The 17,543-nt window shown below is 40.6% G+C and overlaps 1 protein-coding gene and 3 non-coding genes across 6 annotated transcripts in view; 1 reads left to right on the top strand and 3 right to left on the bottom strand.

The window, feature by feature from the left end:
* The window catches only part of gabra3 (gamma-aminobutyric acid type A receptor subunit alpha3), a 232,004-nt gene that overhangs the window by 165,555 nt on the left and 48,906 nt on the right, over positions 1-17,543 (top strand). The window lies entirely within an intron of this gene.
* On the bottom strand, positions 3,088-3,159 carry trnap-ugg. Its single transcript has one exon. It is a non-coding gene; the product is annotated as a tRNA-Pro (tRNA).
* On the bottom strand, positions 3,512-3,583 carry trnap-ugg. The gene has a single exon. It is a non-coding gene; the product is annotated as a tRNA-Pro (tRNA).
* trnap-ugg lies at positions 3,935-4,006 on the bottom strand. Its single transcript has one exon. It is a non-coding gene; the product is annotated as a tRNA-Pro (tRNA).

Genomic DNA, 17,543 nt, shown 5'->3' with positions numbered 1-17,543 from the left:
TGTGACGTTGTAGTCCCAAACTGAGGTGCACTGCTACAGAGAAGTAAACTCCATGGAGAACTGCATAATGGGAACCATGGCCACTGTAGACATGTCAGTACATGACTTTGTCGTTTTTGAAAAGAAAACAACTCAATGCTTTTCTTTGTTCTTCTTTCAACGAAGAAATGTCGTTATGATAAAACTGGCACTTTAGCAGCATCCACGCTAATCTCTTCCACCATAATTGCACCTGCCTGTCCTCGCTGCTTGCATACGTCACGACTCTGCTGCGCCCGAAAGTACTACCCCTCAATGCTGATTGGTCCTGTCACTTTCTAACCGGGCGGAAATGGGAGCTTTGCAATATCGATTTTCCAGTAAGAAACACGGAAACGGGCGTATCCATCTGCTTTGGTGGGTTAGGTCAGTGGATCATGGAGCTACAATGTTCCCATTTCAAGGAAAATTAACTTTTGAGGTAAAAAGCCATGAAACCACAACCTCTTTGTATCAAACCCTGAAAAAGGCAAAATAATCTGCTGTTGACATACTATTCCTGTGTGCACTTGCAGTTGTCTCAAGCTCATCAGGGCCGTGTGCTGTGGCACGGGGATCTAGACATGCCCTCAGTGTGCGACATCAATGGCCTTCAGTTAGAGCAAAACTATGGTGCAGCACAGCCACAGTATGTTCTAATTGAGGGTTAGACAGAGGCTTTTCAATCTTTGCCTTTTTCCAAGAATATGCTTAAGAAATGGTAAAGTCATAAACAGCACAAACATGTTATTTTGACAGTGTTTCTCTGTGCAGAAACCACTTCTTGCCCATTATCTGGAGTTCTCCACTGTGGTGTGAAATCATCTGCAAAGAACATTTTTTTTTTACTTGTTTTGTTTATTTTGGATTCATTTCAGGACTGGCCACTGAGGATGTCAATTATAATATATATTTCTTTTTCCTTTGGCATCATGTTTGATCTCTTGGGATTCTTTGAGATCTCCTGTCTGTGGACACCACTGTTAAATCACTGCTACAAAAAGCTAGTGTGCTCTACCATAAAAACTTGGTTTATGTTTACAAATCATCCATCGTTTAGCTGGAGTTAGTCTGTTATCCACTTTGATTACTTTAAGAAAGATCATTTTGAAGATGTAATCCACACAACAATGTGTCTCCTTTCACACGCAAAAAACAAAACTGAGTTAGAGGGTAGCCTACAGAAACACACTGAAGAGATAAGATTGCATATGATGAGCATATGTCTACACTTTCACAAAATGTAGTTTCTTGCTTGTTTCTGTCTTAAATATGACCCTTTTTTTCCTCGAGAGCTGCTCACAATAACCATAATCCAATAACGTGTCTTTGATGAGGACTTCTTCAAATGTTTTACCGACATAAATATGTTCACTGCTGCTTTCCCTTCATTTGTTTACAGCTCTCTGATTCTAGTCTGATTATATTTGTGGAACAAAATATGAGTATCTGAAGTGTTTCACACAAGTGCTCAAAGGTTTTTTTTTTTTTGCCTCAGAGCTGCAGAAGCAGCTTTTTAAATCTGAAGATAATTGGAGTTGGTGTGGGATTCACAGCTCATTGCAAGTCTCACACGAGTTACGGTCTCAGCAGGGAAAGGTGAGCGGCTCACAAGAAGCGAAGCGAGAGAGAATAATTGACACCTGGAGAGCGGGATGGATTAGTAATTAAGACATTAATCAAATCTTTTTCTAATCAGTGTAATGCCCACAGTGAGAAGTTCAGAGGAGTCAGCTGAGGTGGATACGCAGGCCGCAGGAAGGAGTCGGTTTCATCAGCTCAGTGGCTAATCAGAGTTACCTCTGCTCTGCTGAGGACTGTCAGAAACAAGACGTCACTACATGTATCACACATTACTATTCTGCACCATAAATTAGCTTCCACCCACAATAGAAAATCCTGTCAGGAGCACTACATCAAACTTGTCAAAGCAGTCAGCTAATAAAGATACACTGTTTTCTAAAAAAAAAAACAACACCACCTTGAGATAAGTGACAGGGGAAATATTCAAATTTCCATGACTCAGCGAGGGGTCTGTGTGTGCTCTCAGGTAGGTTTATGTTTTGAAGATTAAAAACTGTGGTTTTACTTGCAGATATGTTTTTTCAACAGGTAATTTAATCATCTCAAAGAAGAAACCAGGAAATCAGATCAAATGACTGCAAAGGAGACTTTATTTTTTATTGAGTTTAAAGTTGTAGAGTCGTCATAATACTAGATTTTAAACTTAAAGTCCTACATATCCAATTCTGACTCATGTATTGTTTTAACCCCCCCCCCAAAATGTGTACAATTTCCTGCACTCTGTAAATTTGAGGTCAGAAGAATGCTCTTTCTCAGCATGGTTTAACCCCGACAGTCACAGGGTTTTAGGACTCTGTGATGTTGACCAAAAAGAGCACTGAGCACTCTGCATGTGGGCAGTCACAAATGTAAACAAACAAAATGGCAAAGCAGAAGAAGTGTAATGAAGTTGGGGCTGTGACATAGAACTATGAGACAGAGGAAAAGTTTGACCAGCTCTGGCAACAACATCCCTGCCTTTTTGATGTGTCATAGAGGGACTATCATAGACTAAAAAGACAGAAATGCTGGCGAGGAAAAGTGTTTACACCCCAGAAAGTGGAGAGAGGAAGATGAAAAAACATGTTGCTGGCTTTCCTTCCAAAGTGTTGTGAATCTCACATTAAAAACATGTTCATAAAGTGACAAAGCTAATCTTAACAGGTCATGCAATTTCTGTACAACAAAAATTCATATTTATATTCCCCCTAAAAACTAACAACAGTAAATATTTGCATACTGTCTTTTCAGAATCTGAGTTGCACCTAAAAAAAAACAGAATATTATGAAAAAGTTTTTTGTCTCCTGTCATTCATTTGAGAAGTGAAACTTCCAGATATTCTAGATTTATCTCATAGAAAGTGAAATATTTCAACTTTTTTTGTTGCATTGCAAGGAAATGCCAACCTTTCCAAATTGAGGAATCTCAGTAGTGGCTTGGGAGTGCATGTCCTTGGATACGCCGTCGGCAGGGACCTTCAGAAGTGAGCCCTTGACAGGTAGAAAGGGCTCGTCCGGGATTTGAACCCGGGACCTCTCGCACCCAAAGCGAGAATCATACCCCTAGACCAACGAGCCACGAAATCCTTCTCCAGGACACCAATTTTCCAACAAATTTCTCCTTTCAGTCATGTAATTGTTGGATTACACTTAGCAAACGTTCAGGAAGGCAATTGCTTGGACTCCTCCCTGGGACGCATTGTCAGGACAGTCTAAAATGCATCAAGATGATCTTCAAAAAAGCCTTGAATAACAGGTATATGCCTGCCTTTACTTGTAGAGAAATTATGTATGGAAAACCAGCTTTCACACCTGCCTCTTAAGGAAACACCAGCATTCCCATATTGAGGAGTACTGGCTGTAACTTGTGAAGGCATGTTGTGGAGGGCCCAGAGGAGCAGTGCACCCCTGACAGGTATACATGTAGGAAGGGCTCGTCCGGGATTTGAACCCGGGACCTCTCGCACCCAAAGCGAGAATCATACCCCTAGACCAACGAGCCACAAATACCTTCTCCTAGAAACCAATATGGCAGCAAATGTCTTGTTTTTCTGTCATGTAAATGCTGGATTACATTTAGCAAACGTTCAGAAAGGCAATTGCTTGGACTGCTCCCTGGAGTCAATGTCAGGACAGTCTAAAAGATCAAGATGATCTTCAAAAAAGCCTTGAATTACAGGTATATGCCTGTCTTTACTTGTAGAGAAATTATGTATGGAAAACCAGCTTTCACACCTGCCTCTTAAGGAAACACCAGCATTCCCATATTGAGGAGTACTGGCTGTAACTCGTGAAGGCATGTTGTGGAGGGCCCAGAGGAGCAGTGCACCCCTGACAGGTAGACATGTAGGAAGGGCTCGTCCGGGATTTGAACCCGGGACCTCTCGCACCCAAAGCGAGAATCATACCCCTAGACCAACGAGCCACAAATACCTTCTCCCAGAAACCGATATGGCATCAAATGTCTTGTTTTTCTGTCATGTAAATGCTGGATTATATCTTGGAAACGTTCATAAAGACAATTACTTGGACTGCTTCCTTGGATGCATTGTCAAGACGATCTAAAATGCATCAAGATGGTCTACAAAACAGCTTTGGATAACAGGTATATGCCTGCCTTTACTTGTAGAGAAACTATGCATGGAACTTTCATAAGGAAACGCCAGCATTTCCATATTGAGGAGTCCCGGCTGTAACTTCTGAAGGCATGTCATGGAGGGCCCAGAGGAAGAGTGCACCCCTGACAGGCACACATGTCAAATATTTCTTAAGGACACCAATATTGCAACAAATCTCTGTTTACAGTCATGTGAATATTGGATTACATCTCACAAACGTTCATACTGCTCCAATGGAACAGTTCAAGCAATTGTCAAGATGGTCTTGATGGTCTTGACCTCTTGGCAATTGTCAAGATGTCAAAATGGTCTTCAAAATGTTAAATTGTGACTTAACTGTAGAGAGCTTGAATGTGGACACACACCCTTCATGGAGTGTCATTCAAGGAGATTCCAGCATTCCTCAGTTAAGGAGTCTCAGCAGGAGTAGCAGGCATGTCCATGCCTGGCCCCATCAGCATGAATCTGGAAAAGAGCACCTGAGACAGACTAGACTAGATGGTACCATGGGCTCGTCCAGAGGTCAAAACCGGGACCTCTCACACCCTAAGTGAGAATCATACCCCTAGACCAACGAGCCACAACAGACTAATCTAGGACACCAAGTATTAGGTCTTCCAGCTCACAAAAGTCAAAAATCTGCTTTCTCAAAATATTAGAATATTACAAAACATCAGTCCAAAAAAAGTATTTACAATACAGAAATGTTGACTTTCTGGAAAATTAGGCTCATTTATGCACTCAGTTATTGGTTGGAGCCCCTTTTGCACAAATAACTGTAGTGACATAGCATAGAGCTAATCAGTCTGTGGCACTGCTGGAGTGTTATGAAACCCAGGCTGCTTTGATAGCAGCCTTCAGCTCATCAGCATTATTGAATCTAATGTCTCTCATCCTCTTCTTGACATTTTCCCAGAGATTCTCTGTGGGGTTCAGGTCAGACCAGTTGACTGGCCAATCAAACACAGTAATACCATGGTCAGCAAACCAGTTTCTGGTAGTTTTGGGTTTACTGTGGGCAGGTACCAAGTCCTGCTGGATAAGGAAATCTGTATCTCCATAAATTTCTCAGCAGATGAAAGCATGAAGTGCTCTAAAATGTACTGTTAGATGGCTGACAGCGTTGAGTCTGGACTTGATATAGCGCAGTGGTCCAATTGGTCTAACTGGTTGGATACAACCACGTAGTCTGTCGTGTTTGACGGTCAAGTAATGGCACAAATGTATTGCTCTGTGATTGCCTAATCTGACTTCTTGTACAAAGTAGATGGGTTCGCCAGACTTCATCTCTGTCATCAGGCAAATCCATATTGAAAAACAACGCACAACATGTGTGCCACACCGAATACTGTTCAGACCAATCGGTGTCATTGAAGGAGAATGAGGCGGTAGCCATAGGCCGAGTTTGGCTGTACTGGAAGCTGTTTTCAACGGCTGCCTACAGTGAGGTGAAAATCTCGGATGTAGCTTTAGCATAGCGTCAGTTTTACTAGAACTGCATCACATTTCTGTATGAAATAAAGAATACAAACAACCCTAAAAGTTTTTCATGATGTGAAAGAAATTTTTACCCTTCTGCCGATCTGCTTTGGCATGACTTTGTGAGAGTTACGGGGGGAAAGGCTGAGTTGTGGTGTGAGTGGTGGTATACAATGGCCGCTAGTGGTATGATTAGCTCAGATTTAGCCACAGCAGCAGTTTTGTCAGAAGTGGAAACAATTCTTCTTCTTCTTCTTTATGACAGAAAATATGTTTTCTCTCTTCTCCGGCCTGTTTTGGCACGAGTTTGCAATCGTTACAGATGGGGTTTGTTGTTGTATCCCATGGCTGCTGCAGTGGTAGCTCTTAGCTCAGATGTAGCTGTAGGAAAGTGGCAGTTTAATCAAAACTGGACCTCATTTCTTTTTAAAACAAGAGCAGAGAGTCACACCCAAAGCTTGTCTTGGCAGAGAAGGTGTTTTAGCACATATCCAGACCAGCCTTGGCATCAGTTTTATTCACAGAGAAGCTCCACCATTAACAATCGACAGCAGCGGTAACCTGTCAGCTCAAGGCGTACAACGTAGTTTTGTCTTGTCTCTCTGATTGGCCTGTCATGAATGTGACAGGCAGAATGTTCTTCTAATCCCCTTCCAAGAATTTTTTTCAAAAGTCCTGCCCTTCCCAAACTCTTTCTATGCGAGCTTTGAGAATGTGAAATATATCCATGCTGTGGATATATATATAAAAACAGTCTTTCTGGCATGTCAGGTTAACAGGTACCATTGTAACAGATCCAGATATCAAGTTGTCTGACCATGACCCAAAATACACTAGTGCAGAGGCAGTGATTTCTTCCTCATTCTCTTGCAGCAGATTTGGTTAGAAATACGATGAACATCTGGAGGCATATTCAGAAAATTTTCTAAGTTCAAAGAATTGCGACTACTGATACATTTCTAAGAAAATTCCTAGACGCAGGATTTTCTAAGAAATTTTTGTTCAAATTAAGACTACATCCTGACTCAAAGACTCAGACACATGGATACAAATGCAGACTCCAGCAGGGGTGCTTAAAGAGCAGTTTCTTTAATGAGTCCAAAGTTGGCCTAGAATAAAGCCAGAGTGCCGAATAGACAAAAAACAGAGGATGACACAAAGGCTGGGTCAAAAGAAAGGCAAAAAATTAAAATAATTTATGTGGATCAAAACATGAGAGAAAGGGAAACACAAAGGAAACACTTTGAACTGGGAACATGAGGGGACACACTCTGGGGTTAAGTACATAGACAATCAGGAGATAATGAGACACAGGTGTGGATAATTAGAGGCGGGGCTGACACGGAGGGCAACAAGAGGAGCAGGACTTGGAAGAAAGAGACAAGGGCAAATGACTTCAAAATAAAACAGGAAGTACAAACAAAACTAAATAAACACAAAAACATGACCTTGGGAAACATAACACGTGTCACATCTTTGCAGAGATCAGGCTTATAAACAGAGTATCTTAGCCACCTAAGAGCATGCCTTGACTCTGTCTGCAACATCACGTAACTTAGCTGCTGTGTAGGAACAACACCGAATGTCATCTACTGTATGTAGCCCTCTCAATATTGATAAGTACCTCATATAACCCCACTTAAAAAACCCTGAACTATCCCTTTAAGTAGGCCTAAAATGACTGCATCTGTTTGATGAAAACCAAATTAAAATTAAAAGGTGATGACATTAAAATATAATCTAATAACTTAATGTTTAGTATTTAATGAAGTCATTAATTAAAGCTAAAAGGCTGCGTTAATATTCTATCAGATATTAGACCAAACGGTCCTGCTGTAATCAGAAATCCAGACACTGTGTCGTTTTTAACGTCTAGACTCATTTCGCCCCGTCTGCTCTACATCCTACCTTAACTGCCACCTTATCAGCCTTTCCTATCACTTCCCTCATTTCCTTTTATACTCATTATTTTCTCTCCTTCAGCGCTGCATGAGGCAGTGTCTCTCCCCTGAGAAGCTGACTGAAGGAGACATTTATGTGTTAGCATGACATGCTTGTACTTTGTCGTCGTCCATGAGCCTATTTTTATCTGTTTTTGTGACTTTTTGACTGAGAAACACTGGTGTGACAAGTGATTGGTAATTAACCTTCACTTGAAAGTGTTCAGACACCCATGTAGTTATAGCATACACGACTAGACAGGGATTTCTACATCTGATTGCTTCATCTCACTCATTTCACTTGAAAAGCCTCACAGCTTGTGGCAGTCAGAACAGGTAAGAGTCAATAAGTCTGATTCACGTGTGTAGTTCATGTGTTAACTCAGGTGACTGCATTAGAAGTTACCTGATTTGACTTCTCCAATGAAACTTCTTCACCTCAGTGATACAGGAGCTGCTGAAATAAGCACAAGCCAAAGAGTGAACTGAAGCATGCAGTGTAAGAAGGCAGACTGGATGGTTTTCTGCAGAGAGCTTACACAGAGAAAGAGAGTCCATGAACAAAAACAACATCACTGTCTCGTGTTGTCTGGTAGAGCAGCACCATCTCTGAAATACAAAAAGGGCCTGGGAAAAATTAAATATTCTGAGCAATAATCTGTAAAAATGTGATTTTAATTAAGTTTATTAGACAGTGAAATGACTCAACAGCACATTGAGCTCAGTTATATTGGACAATCTGGCAGTTAATCTTTCAACAAGACAAGGTTTTTTAAAGCTGAGGAGGTTTTATCTGGCTATGGTACAAACTAAAATTAACACTTTTCACTTGTTATGTTGTGACCAGGTAGGTGTCAGATGAATCATTAACACTATACAAACAGCCAATTCTTGTACAATTCCTACAGAACAGATTCATATTGAGAAATATGTTTGATTGTTGAAAAACAGGAGGTTGTTCACTACTAGTACTTAGATGTGAAAAGTAACTGATTACATTTACTCAAGTTACTGTAATTGAGTCGCTTTTTTGTGTACTTTTACATTTCTGACTACTTTTCAAAATCACTTCTTTTACTTTTATTTAAGTACATTTTGAGAGAAGTATTGTACTTCACTCAATTTAAAAAGCATTGAGTACTGAATAAAAAAATGGCACTAAAAGCCAAAACAAGGAGGTTCTAGCCTTCTACCAACAAGAAAATGGCCAGAAGTTTGACTTTCACAGCACATAATGGTCGGTAGTGAATAGTGATGTGTCTGTCACGAATGAGCCGGCTCTTCTGTGTGAACAAACACACCGTTGAGAGCCCTCCACCCCTCCCCTGTCCCTCCTTTCCAGCACAAAAGAGCACAGCATAAAGGGAGGATATTTCTTCCTCGCCGTTCTGCCACAGCCAACACTTTTAAATGCCCCATCCACACGGAGACAAATTCAGGAGTATACGCAAAAGTTTTTTGTCATATCGGCGTTTCATCCACACGGAAGCGACGTTTTGGGTGACTGTAAACGAAACTTTTTGAAAACAGGCCCCAGAGTACACCGATCGGTAAACAACTACTGTTTCGTCTCCATGTGGATGGCCAACCGCACCTTTCTTGAAATGATTACGTCACACAAAGCATAGCTCTCTTAAGACGCCTGCGCAGGTCCGGTCAAAACAACAATGATGGATTACAGGGTTGTGTTCGTGCTGCAGGAGCTACTGTGCTTGTTATGGCTTTTACAGCAAAATACGCCAGATGTTCTTAAATCCAACGCGGAGAACAACCAGAAGGGCAACTAGAAGAAAGTTTTTGTCAGTTTTGTGTAATCTTCTTCTCTCTTTTGATGCATTACAGCGCCACGTACAGGCTTGGCATATGCACCACAGCATTTTCAGTCGTTTTCAGTGGTTCCGTGCTTACGTGGATATTTCCTGAAATGATCCCGTCTTTACGGAAACTTTTTTCAAAACCAAATGGCAATATATCGTTTTCGTCTCCATATGGACGGGGCCAAAGACATTTTCTCATTAACATAAGCGCTGTGGTCGACTCCATATGTATGTGTAGCATGCTCCATTACCACTTCATCTCCACTCACAGAGACAGATAGAGGAGAAAATGTAGCTATGTGAATTTCAGCAACAAGTAACAATAAATTCCTTATAAAAAAAGAACATGTGCTAGGTTGTGTAACATAGTTTTTGTTTTACAAAACATTATGTAAAATGTAGTCATTCTTTGAGTTTTATGGGGGTTTTTTTGTCCTCATCCTTTATTTAGAGTTTGATTTATGTGGAAAATAGTTTGACAAAACAGTGTTATCTATTTTCTTATTATAAGTTATATTTTAATGGAAATTACAGAAAACTACTCACAGCGTGTTTTATGTTTAATGTAAAAACATAATAACTCACAGCCATCAGCGTATTAAGAATTTAGAGATCTGGTAGTTGATGAACTAAAAAATTATGGTTTTATCAAGTGTTATGTAAAATGTTGCTATTCTGAGAATAAAAGGAGTCTTTGTTCCTCTGCAGACTAATATTATGCTTTGATATGTGGCCTTTTTTCACTTTGGTTTACCCTGGACAGCCTACATAACATTTTCGTTTTATTTTCCGGTTTAAAAAAACTGTCATTCTGCACTTTTTCTTCAACACTAACTGCTTAGCTTCTCACATTTATGTGTGAGGAGTACCAGGGAAAAGCTCTGATACAAAGGCAGGGGCCATCAACTGAAGCTACGGTGGCGGGAGGCTGTATTACAGTTTTAAAAGAGTATTTGACCACAATATCAGGGCTGTGTTTCTAAAATATTATTGGTCTTTAGTTTAACTCATTGATCTTGTATTGGCTATTTGATACAAATACAATATAACACTGAAATTTCATGATTGATTAAGAATAATGTAAAAGCATGTTCAATGTTGTAACCAAGAAATGTCAGCTTTTCTGAAAATTATACACCCAGTTGGAAAGTGATGCTAACCTCATGTTTTCAAAAATGGAAGAACAGGGTTGTGTTGCATCCCCTCTTCTTACAGCATGACTTTGGAACAGGGCCTCATGTTTCCCCTTACTTGCTTTCATTGCCAACAGACATAGCAGATGATAAACAGTAGATTTTTTTTTTTTTTTCAGTTTTCTATAGGAGAGTGACACTTAAACATTAACAATGCAGGCCAGTTAACCAAAACAACAAGCATTAAGATGCTCAAATTCTCAGCAGAACAATAGCAATTGTAGGTTTGTTTCATTTTTAATTTGCATTTTCATGATTGTTTATTCTGCTAACTTTATGCAGTTATTATATAGCTTTAAATTAATCATGTCTGATTTGTTTCAGTGTAAAAGGCCTTGGTTTTAGACTGATTGGCTACACAGGTCATATGAAGAGGTTATAAAAGGCTATTGAAATAAAATTAGCAATCAATATGTCCACTTCAGGTGACCAAATTCTACATTTATTCATGTCGTCAGATTTAGTGCCTCTTTATATTTCACTCAGCTATTATGTGAGGCAATATAAATGCAAATACTAAATAGATTTTGATAAAGGTGAATGTCTTCATAGTTATCGAATTATTGAATCTGTTGATTTAGCTTTCTTAGAGCTAAAAGATGTTCTTCAATCCATCCAGTGTTCTTACGGCTTGTCATTCAGTGTTTTTTCTTTCCTCACCACTCTTACTCTGCTTTAAAATATGTGCTCAGGCATTAAAAAAAAAAACGTTTTCTGTACATTGCTCGTGAAGAGTGGTTCAGTATTCATGACTCTATTTGTAACACTGTCACTGGGGTGCTGTGAATGTGTTTTAAAGTGTCATTTAAATTACAGCTGTTTGCTACAGTAAATCTATTCATGATGCTGGCTGCTATAAAAAAGACATTTGAAAAGTAGCGTTGGGTAGAAGCTCCGCTCTGTCTCCTCTGTCAAGGAGAAATCAATCAGAGGGTCCCTGGAGGAACACCAGCTGGCATTTGAACTGATTGTACCATTTGGCCTTGAGTGGAGACTGACTACGCCTCTCCTCGTGTCTGTCTTTCAATCTTCGAATTAATACCCTCTGTTTACAGGAGATTTCTGTCCAAAAAAGAAACAAACAAATGATGCCTTTGTCCCGCTGGGCCAAGAGCTTTTGTCTGTTAATTCATCTCTGGGTGTTAAACATCGGCTGGGAGGAGACTCGGCGATGTTGTGGGACTTATAAAAAAAATGAAGAAGAATGAAGTGCATGACATGAGTGTAGAAGTGGTAAAGAAGATTTAAATAGTCTGAGGAAAAGAAACTATCCTGCAGTGTGAGCCAGAAAGTTTTGGTCAAAGAATGAACAGAATGATAAATGTCTTTTTAGTGTTTGTCCTTGTGTTGGTGTTCATCAGTCTTTTTGTGACCTGGAGAGTCCTCTGTTGTCTGCATGGAAGCATCAAATTCACCAAACTCAACAAGGAGCTGCAATGTTTCTCTGTCTCTGTTTTAATAGATACAGTACATAGAATCATTAATACCTGGAATATAAGTGCAGTGTGAGCACCTGTTCTTGATGTTAGTGCTCTCATAGCTGTAAATTTTTCTATTTGAATAGTATGGTTATTCATTTTCTACCTATTAGAGACAGGTAGACCAATAGCAGCAAAAAGAGGCTACTTCCACAGTTTTTTAGTGGCATGAAGCTAACATTTTGTTAGCTCAGCTCTAAGGGTTTTCTTGCATATGTAGCTCCTGTGTCCACATGTGCTTTTTGCGCTGGCAGAGTATATTTTCTCTACAAAATCAATGCAGCTGAACATTTTTAATGCAGTCAGCACTTTCAGTGTTTTCAGCGCTCAGCATCAGCGCAAACACATCCTCAGCATCAGCTGTTTTTTGATGTTGTAGTCAAAACACTCAGATGAAAATAGCTACATTTTTGGAGCACTGCTGTGCATGTTAATTCCCCTTCTCCCTCATCCACCAATCAAAATCAAGAAGGGGCGGGACTTCAGTATCACACATGTCAGCTATACAGGTTAAGGGGAATATAAGCTGACCCATCTTTTCAAGTGTACAATCAGGTCTAACGCCGCTTCTTATACCAGGACACTTTTTACGTTTCCTTGCTGAAATTTCCTGAAACAAACATTAAGCACACTGAACATTTTAAAGCACACCTAATAGTCAATAACAAGGGAAGCAGAAGGGCTGCATGCTAACTTCTGTAGCCTAAAAAAGAAGGGCCCTAATTTCAAAGTAATTTTTATAGAAATAAGTGTAATTATTTAGCCATGCGTCAAGAAAATGGTGGTAAGTACCTACTAATAAGTTGGTATTTTCCTAACTGACAACTCAGTTATATCAGGAAATGTTTACCTAGTAATAAAGTATTAATTATCAAGTAATTCCTTATAATATTTATTCAATTCCCAGGTAACTTGGTGGTATTCTACTCCCTTACCCTAACCCTAATCCCCAAACACAAACCCTCGTAATATTGTGACAATATCTTGCTAGCTAGGTGGTATCTTAACTTATACCTAACCCACTTACCTTTACCCTAACCTTTGTAATATTTCATCCTTTCCCTGGAAATTAGGTGGAATTTTACCCTTACCCTAAGCCCCTAACACTAACCCCTGTAATACTGAGGCAGTTCACTGTTAATAAGGTGGTGTTTTACCCTATCCCTAACCCTCTAACCCTTGCCTTTACCCTAACTGTAACCGTTTAACATTGTGGCAATTTTCTGGTGAGTAGGTGATATTTACCAAGAAGTTTCTTTAGAAATAAGATAATTTTCTATATAAGTTGCTTGGTAATTCTCATCTTATATCTTTATTTTGGCCCACTTAATTAAATTGAGTATTTTTAGTGTTAAGGTTAGGAAGTTGGGGTTGGGGTTAGGGTAAAATACCACCTAATTACCAAAGAGCTGAAACATTATTACAAGGAATTACTTGGTAATAAATACAGACTACTGGGGCAACAGCAGGTGTTGTTTGGGTGGGGCAGGGAGAGTTTGCCTCCGCTTGGAGTCAGAATAGCCACCTGTACATGTGGCAGTGCCAGGCTCCTCAGAAATGCTACATTTTCCACTAAAGCTGCAGCCAGGCACAGACTTAGCTGATGTTACTTACTCAGTCAGTTCATCCATCCATCTTCTACACTGCTTACCTCACAGGACTCAGATAGTATTCAAGTTAAAATACATAATGGTATTTGCAAGATAACCAACACTCTACTGTTAAAACTATTGAGATATTATCTGGTATTTCCATCGCTCTCGCTCCCTCAGACGGCTCAGCTGGCGTGCCAGTTGTTGTTGGTGGCTCGTTGGCACCCAGTGGCTCACTGACTATTGCCACAGGAAGGTTTTCAGTGTCTTCATCAGGGCTTGCAGCTTTGATAGAGTGAATTAGCTTTGGGATTTTTCGTCAAAGCTCAGCCTTCCACTGTTACTTATCCCTTTGGCATTTTGGTGCAAGTTACATGTGCAGTTTAACAGGAATGCATGCATTGGACAATAGATGGGCCAACTTCCTATTAACCAATCACAAAAATCAAACTGAACGAGCATCATTCTTGTTTTTCTCCTGGCTTAACATGGTCCCCTCCTGTGGGTGGGCCCCGGTAATCCAGTGCATTAGAACAGGCGAGGTCATCAACTACACCCATACAATGGCCTTAACAGACAATTATGGGGCAATGCTTTCAAATTCACTAAAATAAAATAAACCTTTTGGTCTGGTTAACATTTTATTGAATTTGTATTTGCATTTTCGTCCAGAAAGTAAGTTCTTGAGCATTAACAGAGATCAGCTGCTTATGCTAATACAGCAGCTAACTATAAGGGAGGTAATTGACATTTTAGCCATGTATTTCTCAGGTTTTCATTTTGTCCAACACTGAGGTTGGAGCTAAAATAGTGAATCCTTATTGGTGAAAAACGTGCACAGGAAACAGGTCTTTGTGTTCGTCATGCATCATATTTACTACTGATGGCTGACTGGTGGATTTCTGTAAAACAGCTTCAAACTTTGAGTCATTTCAGATATACACAAATGCAATCCTGATCATTGATCCTGATTATGGGGTCTAATTCAATAGCTATAAGGATTTAAAGACAAAAGGTACCCTAAAAACTATATCTTTTCCTCCACACATTGATCATTTTTTGCAGGCCTGATTTGAAGTGTCATTTTTCTGTTCTTGTTGTTCAAACTCTGACCTTAAAAGTGTCTCTACATGCCCCTGTTGAACAGAGACTGTTTTTTGTCAGCCTATTGAGTTATGTTTCTCATTTAACAGCAACATTGTCGACTGAAAGTCGTGTCTGTCAGACTCTGGCTTGTATCTGTCTGTGCTGCTCTCTGCGGGCTTTATTAAGAGCTCTGTAGTGAGGACAAAGTGTAATTCTGTTTTGATGGCGCTGTAGGTAACCACCAGGAGGTCAATCACATCAATTAAGAGTGCTCTATCCTGTGCTGTTCAGAGGAGTCCTGTTGATGTGTTGAGTGGACTGTGCACACCTCTCCAGCTAAGGATAATGACTTCCTGTTGTTAAAGCCGCTGAGAAATGACTTTATCAGTTTTTGTGCTCGGAGAGAAGCTAGTTACAGTTCACTGGTGAGCAGCACAAGCCCTTTAACCCAAGCATCAAAAGCACAGGAGAATTAAAGGGAAACACATCCGCCGTGCGGCTATCGATCACCAATAATGTGTACTGTAGCGTGAGATACAGACAGCTTACTTCCATCTGGCTGTGCATCGGCATGCACAGCAGCCGTCTTAACACAGCTGATGAGGGAGGCTGTTGCTAGGACACCGAGCTCCATTGAATGAATAATGAGAAATAAATCTCTTTTGACTGGCTACTTCCTGCATTCATTTTACTTTGTTTACTTTTTATGTGTTGGTGGCAATGAGGAAGGACTTTTTTGCATATTAATAAAACATGAAAGCAGATGTATTACAAGATTTCTCACTGAGGCTCATTTGTGTCTCTGTCTAGTGTTGGACTTCCAGAACAATGTTGAGAGAGGGATAATTCTATGTTGAAAGGATATATTACTCTTAAAACACTTCATTTTCTATAGTAACATAATATATGCTATAATAACTATCATAAATGTGTATAAATGTGGACACACAGGTTTTGTTGACTACAAGAATGACATTTTCATGTTTTATTTATTATCGTCTATAGCCCCGTAATGTAAACACGTGAGGCCCCAGCTTTTAGAGCCGTTGTCCTCTGTGGAGATCCCTAGAAGTCACGCTTTCAAAACTGTCTTCATCTCCATTTCTTCAGCCATTTTCATTTTGTGACAAGCTCCTGATCTAGTGATACTGTCAGCTTAAATGGCAAGTAATGTTCAGTCAATCTGTGAACGTGCGGATGGGTTTGACTGCGGCACTTGCCTGGTGATGCTAGAGTTAGCAGCCGCCACCACCGCTGCAGGAGCGGAGGTTGAGCATCAGGATTTGTACATCCCCAGGAAAAATTACTTCTCTCTTTGTTTTAGAAGGCCTCTCTCCTTTCATTCTTGTCAAATTTTGTGTTTTCATCAAGCGGCAACCTCCGGTTGTGAAAAATGAAGCCAATGCGGAAGTGCAAAAAATTGCAATACCGCAGGTATCCACTTGAGGCTAGCTGCACAAACACTGGAAGTCCCGTCTGGACACCTGTTAAACAGCTGGTTTTTGACACTAGAAATAAACTGGTTTTATAGCCTGGTTCAAAATACCAAACGTGTCTCATTAGCTAGTGTCTTATTGTGCTCTCATGGGGGGGTGAATTTTTTTGTACCACGATCGTTTGAATAATATTTAGCATAAACCACACTTCGCGGTGATTGGTGCGTCTCATTTGTTTGACAGATAGCTCGACAGGCAGAGGCCATGTTTCTGTCAACCAGAATGCTAGCTAGCTAGCTGACAGGAAGTCATGCTTAGTGGGCGGGCCATTAGGTTGATCCAAAGTTCGGTTGAGATCGCGATTTCAATATGGAAGTCTCCATGGATTGGCCCCAAGAGCCGTTTGAGTCCGCCTATTGTAAACAGACGGCTGACGTCACACAGGGTTTGTCCAATTCTTTCTACAGTCTGTGGTTTTCATCCAGATAGTTTCAGTTGTTTGGATAAGTTGCTAAACCAGCACATCCACCAGCACATCCTCACTTTGTCTACAAACTAAGTTGTTGTCTGTTAACCGGGCTGTCCTTGGTTCTTGAGAGTTGAGGGGGGTTGGATGAGGCTGTAAGAGCTGACTGGTTAACAGGGCTACACTTGTTTACTCCATGTATATTCTCATGCATATGATGCCCCTGCCGCTCTCAGCTAATGCCAAGTTCTCTGTGTGTGCCAGCGGTGCGTGCATCCCAAAATTTAGCCCAAAGAAATGACAGGTAAGGGTGGGTTTTCTTGGACTTTGGGAGTATACTTTACGGCATTTCTTTTGCATTCAATTGTCATGACTTTATGCAGCTTTTCTTGTATCCAGCTAAGAGATCCAGGGCTCTTAAACATAAGGGGCCTAAGCCCTGTAAGCCACCCCCCGGCTTCGTCGTTGCTCTGTCAGTGTCCGCAGTGTTCTGTGTGCAGTGGTTTTGCTCTGACCAACTGCAGCACCACTGCCAACTGTGGCCTTTTCTGGAGCGCTGCCCTGAGCAGCTGGAGAAGAGAGATCATAAGATCATGGGAAAACTACAGGTTTGTGCAGGAGAAAAATAAGAAAAACATGAGGCATATCTCAAGTGGAAGCACAGCAGAGTGGTGCTTCTGGTGGGCACAGGAGATGGATCTTGGCATGTGCTGTAGAAATCCAAAGACTGACAAGAGAGGGAGCAATTTACCTCTTGAGTGTGCAGCCCGGACTGAACGCTGCACAGATGGTCAGTTTTAAATCCTACACTTAGCTGGGCACACACTACAGAATAATTGGCCAGTTTTCAGCCTGAT

Source organism: Cheilinus undulatus, linkage group 12 (genome assembly GCF_018320785.1).
Source record: "Cheilinus undulatus linkage group 12, ASM1832078v1, whole genome shotgun sequence".
Classification (NCBI taxonomy): domain Eukaryota; kingdom Metazoa; phylum Chordata; class Actinopteri; order Labriformes; family Labridae; genus Cheilinus; species Cheilinus undulatus.
The sequence above is the reverse complement of the archived record's forward strand: the minus strand, read 5'-3'. Positions and strand labels throughout refer to the sequence as shown.